The sequence below is a fragment of the Orycteropus afer genome, unplaced genomic scaffold (assembly GCF_000298275.1).
Source record: "Orycteropus afer afer isolate SDZICR_OR568_19922 unplaced genomic scaffold, OryAfe1.0 scaffold00119, whole genome shotgun sequence".
Lineage (NCBI taxonomy): Eukaryota > Metazoa > Chordata > Mammalia > Tubulidentata > Orycteropodidae > Orycteropus > Orycteropus afer.
In genome coordinates this window covers 4,020,274-4,028,558 of record NW_006921706.1, presented here as the reverse complement: position 1 = coordinate 4,028,558, position 8,285 = coordinate 4,020,274, and positions in this window count along the sequence as shown.

Sequence of the window (8,285 nt, the reverse complement as noted above, 5' to 3'; positions counted from 1 at the left end):
AACAACAACAACAACAACAATATAAAATTTCAACAACTCAACAAAAGCACAAATAATCCAATCATAAAGCGTAAAAGGACTTGCATAGACATTTCACCAAAGAGAAAACTTAAATGACTATCAAACACATGAAAAGATACTCAGTGTCATTAGCCATTAGAGATGCAAATCAAAAATATAATGAGATACCATTTCACTCCCACTAGGATGGCTAAAAGACACCAATTGTATGTTAGTTCCTCTTACTGTGGTTGCTTGGGTATTGCTGTGATGCTGGAAGCTATGGCACTGGTATTTCAAATATCAGCAGAGTCATGCATAGTGGACATGTTGCAGCAGAGCTTCCAAACTAAGACAAACTAAGAAGAAGGACCTGACAATCTACTTCTAAAACAAGTGGCCAGTGAAGATCTTATGCCTAGCAGCAGAACACTGTCTGCTATAGCACCAGAAGATGAGTCCTTCAGGTTGGAAAGCAAATGCAATGTTTCAAGAAATGGATGTAATTCTGGAAATGCTCTCTCATCTATACCAAGAAATTTAGAAGATAACCACTTGACCAACTGACTGAAAAAGACTCATATTTGTGCCCATTCTAAAAAAGGTAATCCAACAGAATGAGGAAATTACTGACCAACATCATTAATATCACACAAAAGTAAAATTTTGCTGAAGATAATTCAAAACCAGTATACATTTATATGGAACTGACAGAAATTCAAGCCAGATGCAGAAGAAGAGGTGACATGAAAGCAGAGAATACTAGAAAGATGTTTACCTGTGTTTCATTGACTATGTAAAGGCATTTAGCTGCATGAATCATAACAAACTATTGATAACATTGTGAAGAATAGGAATTTCAGAACACTTAATTGTGCTTCTGTGGAGTCTATACATAAAAATAAAAGCAGTCATTAGAATAAAACAAGGAATTACTGCGTGGTTTAAAATCAGGAAAGGTGTGCATCAGGGTTTTATCCTTTCACCATATTGGAAGGAAGGTTGGACAATCTACTTCCATAGTGATACCACCTCGGAAACCCAAGGAGGGATCTCTATGAGTCAGGTCTGACTCAACGGCATGCAATAACAACAGCAGCATACTTATTTAGTCTGTATGCTGAGCAAATAATCTGAGAAGTTTGACTATATAAAGAAGAATGTGGCATCAGGATTGGAGGAAGACTTATTAAAAACTTGAAATATGTAAGTACTCACTGATGAAGGTCCTTTGACAGCTTTCAGTGTAAATGATGTCTGAACATAGAGAAAAAAAAATGTTCACAACTGGACCAAAAAGCAACATCATGATAAATGGAGAAAATATTGAAGTTGTTGAGGATTTCATTTTACTTGGATTCACAATCAATGCACAGGGAAGCAGCAGTCAAGAAATCAAATGATGCATTGCATTGGCAAATCTGCTGTAAAAAAAAATCTCTTAATTATGTTAAAAAACAAAGATGTCACTTTGAGGACTAAGGTGCGCCTGACTCAAGCCATAGTATTTTCAATTGCCTCATATAAATACAAAAACTGAATAATGAATAAGGAAGGCAAAAGAAGAACTGATACATTGGAGTTAAGGTGTTGGCTAAGCATGTTGAATATACAGTGGACTGTCAGAGAAATGAACAAATCCGTCTTGGAAGTAGTGCAGCCAGAATTCTCCTTAGAGCAAGGATAGGATTTTTTTCTCACCTATTTTGGAGATGTTATCAGGAAGGAACAATCCGTGAAGGATACCAAACGTTGTAAAGTAGAGGGTTCCTGAAAAAAAGGAAGACTCTCAATGAGACGGATTGACTCAGTGGTTACAATGGGCTCAAACATAGCGATGATTCTGAGGATGGCACAGGACCTGGGAGTATTTCGTTCTGTTGTACAAATGATCACTATGAATCGGAAGTGACTTGATAGCGTCTAACAGCAAAATGACTAAAAGAAAATAACAAATGTTGGCAAAGACGTGGGGAAATTGGAACCCTGACTTGGAACCCTGACCTTTTGCTGATGGGAATGTAAAATGTTAAAGTCGTGCAAAATAATGTTGCAGTTCCTCAGAAGACTAAAAACAGAACTATCCTATGGCCCAGCCATTCTACTCCTGGGTATATATCCAAAAGACTTGAAAGCAGATATGCAAGCAGAGGCTTCTAAATCAATGTTCACTGCAGCACTATTCACAAACACCAAAAGGTGGAAACAATCTAAATGTCCATCCACAAATGAATGGATAAACAAAATTTGGTACAATATGCAATGAAATACTACTCAGGTGGTAGGAGAAACGAAGTCTTGGTATGTTCTACCATATGAATGTATCTGGAAAACTACATTATGCTGAGGGAAATAAGTCAATCACAGAAGGACAAATATTGCATAACCTCACTTTTAGAAAGAGAAAAATAAAGGTAAATATATACAGATCAAAGTTTATTAGTGGTCACCAGGGAAGGGAGGGAGGGGAGAAAAGGAGGGTTAACAGTAGTGGAAAATGGAAGTGATTACAGGTAGGTTTGCATAGCCAATTATTGCAATTATGGTCAATAAATTGTACACTGGAAAAAGTTTAATTGGCAAAGCTGTGTGATAGATAGGAGCTTTGGTGTGGCGGATATATTTACAATAAAGGCAAGACAAAGGGGGAAGCTGGTGAAGCTGCTTATGTACGACCAAAAACCCATGGGGTTTGGTTTCTTGGTTTGGGGGTGGAGGGTCATTGTTTCATGGAGCATCCAAGTTAATTGGCATAGTAACATCTGTAGTGCTTCTGGTCTACCTCCTAACTCACAGATTGGTGTCTGGGGTCTTAAAAGCTTGCAAACGGCCATCTAAAGCAAGATAATTAGTCTCTAATTACCTGCAATAACATAGGAAGGAGAATCAGGAATAGGAAGATAATAGGGAATAAATGGTTAATTATGTCCATGAATAGCTACTTCTTTTTTGATGAGACTATAAGAAGTCGACAGTACCTGGCTACCATTACTGGTCATTTTGATCAAAGATTCTGTAGAAGAATCCTGGCTGAAAGGGGGGATATGCAGGATAGAATTTCAAATTTTCAGACTCCAGACTTTCTGGAGCTGTGAAGGTTGGATGAACCCTTGAAACTATTACCCTGAGATAACCTTTAAACTTTAAACCAAAAATATCCCCTGAAGTTTTCTTCTAACTAAACAATAATTCAGCTTAACTAGTAAAAAATGTCTGCCTTGAGTATTATGATCTTTTAAAAACCATCTACATGGGATCAAATTGATAATAGTAACACAAAAGATTGGATAGGAAACTTAAGGGGGTGTGTATTTATGTCAGTGGGAAAAAACAAACTCAGAAAAAGAGGTGAGAATTGTTGTACAACTCAAAGAATGTAATCAATGTCACTAAATGGTATGTGTAGAAACTATTGAATTAGTATACGTTTTGGAGTATATACTTTCAACACAGCAACAAAATAATTTAAAAAAAAAATTAAAACAGAAGAGGCAGAAAGTGGGATACAAAATTTTAGCCAACATCACACGAGGAGCTCAGTAACGGGTATGTAAATAAAATCTAAGTCTTTCAACAGTCTATGACATGTTTTTGAGTTGCCTTTGGGTAAATTCAAACTGTGAATCTTTAGATTAGTAATAAAATATTTAACTACTTGCACCACCTGGAACTCCTTTTAAAACTTGATATCTTAGATATAGTTTACAGAGATATCACTATCGCTTGAAGCACTATTGTACCCACTTTCATAATATTTTCACCATATTACAGAGATTTTAAGGAAACTAATGGGAGGAAAAGACCTAAGGAGCTTTGAGCTCCTCAGAAGAAAGGCATAAAATAAAACCAACAAATTATCATTATTATCATTATTATTCATTAAACATATTGAATTGCTTTAGAAAGGTCACTCAAGGGACTGAAAACACTAGTATTGGACTTGGCAATATATTAAGTCAATTAATATTATAAAGGAGAAATAAGAATTATTGCCTCTCGGGAATTTCCCTTTCATTAATCAAATTACTAAATATAAGTATTAAAACAATACTTCATGCATAACAACAAACTCAGAGTAAACAGACTCAATTTGCCCTCAGGCACATGTAGCTTTGTCTTCACATACAATACCTCACAACCAGAATATAAAGTATTTACAGCTCTGAGAATTCCCACCTGATTTCTTATGTAATCCTAGAAGGTGCTATCTGAATAATTATTAGGAATGATATATAATACCGCCTGAAATCAAAGCCATGGCTTTGATAAGTATAGGGCTTGTTAATAACTATCTTTTGTGGTCTCAAAAAATGTAAACTGTCAAAGCCAGGAACCTAACCTTTAGCAAAATACAAGAGTATTTCCTATGCTTTTGGTTATAGTGTCAGTGCTTTCAGCTTTGGTGTATATCATTAGAGGTTTAAACTGTATGCAAAAAGATTTGTATATAATTTTCAATGTGGTACATTGTGCCTTGAAGAACTGGGATGAATCTTGTTTCAGATATGTTTGCCTACTCAAGACATCCAAAAGGTCAGCCAATTCAAATGAAATGTAGCTGTAGATTCAAATATCTGAATTACTGTTCATCTTGAGATAGCTAGATTATTATGTGCTAACAAAAATTTCAATTTGCTATAGAGGCTTCTATAAGGAGATCTGGTGCACAGTGGTTAAAGCATTGTGCTGCTAAACAAAAGGTCAATAGCTCAAATCCACCTGCTACTCCATGAGAGAGAGATGAGGCAGTCTGCTTCCGTAAAGATTTATATTCTTGGAAACCCTATGGGTCAGTTCTACTCTTTCCTATAGGCTTGCTATGAGAAGCATCAGCGCAAGGCTGTCCCTTTGTGGTGGAGATTAAAGATGTCCCAAAAATCCATCTTTTCCAAAGTGCTGTTCCGCTCCATCATTTCTAACATCATCTTCTCCTCCTCCCATCTGGACTCGCCCTCTCATCTTAGAGGTCTGTGATGTCTCACAGAACTCACAAGCTGCCAAAGAAATGATTCATGTGGTTGTGGAAGCTGGCAAGTCCCAAATCTGTGGGTCAGGCATTGGTCTGGAGGATTCTCCTCATGCCCAATGTTTGCAGGGGTCGATGAACCCAAATCAGCAGATCAGATGACTGGCTGCTGTTTCAAGGCCAGGGGTGAGAGGTTGAAACAAACGCAGGATCCTGAGCAAGAGAGAGCAACTTTGCCAGCACATTCACAATTATACTCTCAAGGAAACTAAGTGGTGACTTGAGCCACATCTTCCAGCAAGACAGGACTCAAGATACACCCACTAGAACAGACATAGAGGCTAGGTTTTACAATTCATTACAAAATGGAGGACTGCGGGTAATAAAAAGGGGCCATATTAAGAGATTCACTTCAGTGCAGGAAGAACAAAAGCCTAAATACAAAAATAATTTTGTGCTCAAAGGGCAAAATGGAAGCCAGTGTGACAGTAACATAGAGGAGAGGAGGCAGAGGTGAGGTTAAAGAGTTGGGCAGGAGCCAGATTTTGCAGAGCTGTGGGACACCATGACTGTATTGAGTGTTCATTCTCAGATATGAGAAACCATTGAAGGGTTAGAGACAGTGGTGAAATTCTAACTAATTTATATTTCTATGGAGAATTGATAGTTGAAGTTTAGGAGGCATCTTTAGGAACAGTGTCCTCAGGAAGTTCACAATGGAAGCACATGGCTACAAAAGAAGAGAGAGTTACAGGGATTCCTCGGCTTACGATGAGGCTCCATTTTGGTGACCACATCATAAGTCAGTTCTGACGTAAGTCAAATACTTCTCTTTTTTTCTTTGTTTAGTTTTTTATGATTGTTACCTTTTATTATCGATATCTTTACAAATCCTATATTTGTCTTTGGGGGCTGGAAATATTGCAAATATATTTTAATACATGTTGTTGTTATATGCCCTCCTGTCGGACCTGACTCATAGCAAACCCTCCTTGGGTTTCCGAGGCATATCACTACAGAAGTAGATTGCCCAACCTTCTTTCCAAGGAGTGGCTGGTAGGTTTGAACAGCCAGCCTTCTCGTTAGCAGTCAAGTGCCTTAGGCACTATGCTACCAGACCTCCCTTTTAGTACATACATACATTAAAAAATACACAAATCATAAAATTTACTCCAACAATGAAGAAGAGTTGAACATTTTGGCATTTTGTCAGTTGTGGTAATAACTTCACTTATAGAAGGTTCTGTATCATCTGGATCACCCATGGAAATGGGGACAGTATTTCTAGTCAAAAAGTTAGTGAGATATGTCTGTATGATATTTTATTTTTTCTTCATATATTTCACAGTAACATCTCACTGCTTCCCAAATCTGCCTATCATCTTCAGCAAAGTGATCATCATTTTGGTCCACATTTTCAAGCAACTGAAGCCCCATATTTAATTTAGAAAACAAAATCTATACTAATATAGATTTTTACTAAACTAAATATACTAGGAAAGAAAAAAAAAAAAAAGGTCATCCATAAATACAGTCGCTGTATTCAAATACATTATGAGTTAGGGACTACCTGTTTTGGAGAATCTACCACATGCCTAGTAAATTCCAGGCATTTTTTTTTTTCATGTTTTCTTGCTTAAGTGTCTGACAACTTCATGAGGTTAGTACTAATTCCTCACTTTAGATATTAAAAAAACCCAAAAAACTCACTGCCATCAAATCAGATTCATAGAGACCCCCATTGGATTTCTGAGGTGGTAAATCTTTACAGAAGTAGATTACCCCATAGTCCTTCTGCGGAGTAGCTAGAAGGTTTGAACTACTGACCTTCTAGTTAGCAGCCAAATGCTTTAACCACTACACCACAAGAGCTCCTTACTTTAGAGATTGTTGTTGTTGTTTTTGTGTGACATCGAGTCGGACCCAACTCATAGCAACCCCTCCTTGGGTTTCCAAGGCAGTATCACTACAGAAGTAGGTTGCCCAACCTTCCTTCTGAGGAGTGCCTGGTGGGTTTGAACCACCAGCCTTCTGGATAGCAGTCAAGTGCTTTAGGCACTATGCTACCAGAGCTCCCACTTTAGAGATTCGATAAGTAAATTACAGAAAATATATCTGGATCACAAAGCAGTTAATAATATTCTGTTTCCTAAGTGAAATCATACAGTTACTGTTGTGATCAAATGATTTTACTTTTGTGTAGCTTTAAAAATGACAAAACACTATTAAAGATAAATTCTGAAATATATCAATATTTTAAGAATGCTAAACCTTAACATCCCTTTAATAATTAACTACTTAGTCATAGGATTTTCCCCAGATTCTAACTGACAAAAAAATTTTCTTCAATTCTTGGAAGTTTTGAAATAACTAGTATACACAGCTATGGCCTTCCTCCCCACTCTTTGCCCCAAGTCAGAGACAGACTATGTATGAGCTATACCCTGCAGCAGGAGCTCTGGTAGCATAGTGCCTAAGGCACTTGACTGCTCACCAGAAGGCTGGCGGTTCAAACCCACCAACCACTCCTCGGAAGGAAGGTTGGGCAATCCTATTTCCGTAGTGATACTGCTTCGGAAACCCAAGGAGGGGTCACTATGAGTCGGGGCCAACTCGACGGCACATAACAACAACAACAACATACCCTGCAACACAGAGCTACACTCTATCTCAGAGAGTTATGAATACACTATTCAGAAAGCCACTGTACACATTTTCTCCCTCTGATTAGTTACAAACTCATTTCTTTAGTGTTAGCACTCTCTCTTTCTCTCTGTGTCAATTTTAAATTTTATTTTGCCCATCTGCATTTGTACTTCATTTAAGCTGGTTTTCTATAGTGACAAAGTTTTGGAGCTGTACTTGCAAAAACTACAAATTTCACTCTTGTCAATACTATACCCACAGAAAATATCCTGTACACAGAATTTATCACTCTGCATTGAGAATATATCAAGGTGGTGCAGTGGTTAAATCCTCAGCCACCAGCCACTCTGCAGGAGAAAGATGTGGCAGTCTACCCCCATAAAGATTTTCAACCTTGAAACTACCATCGGTCAGTTCTACTCCATCTAATAAGGTCACTATGTAACAGAATCAACTCATGTTTAATGTTGCTTTGGAAAATCAACATAATGAAGGACATTAGAAACTCTTTCTTCACATGTGGGAACAACTAATAAGTACATAGGAAATAATTTAGTTTATTTGCATAGTTATATTTTAGTTACTGTTTTAGAAAACCTGTTGGCTCTGCCCTGTATATGCATAGGTGGTATTTGAATTTTACAAGGTATAAATAAATACACTAAAGAAAAAT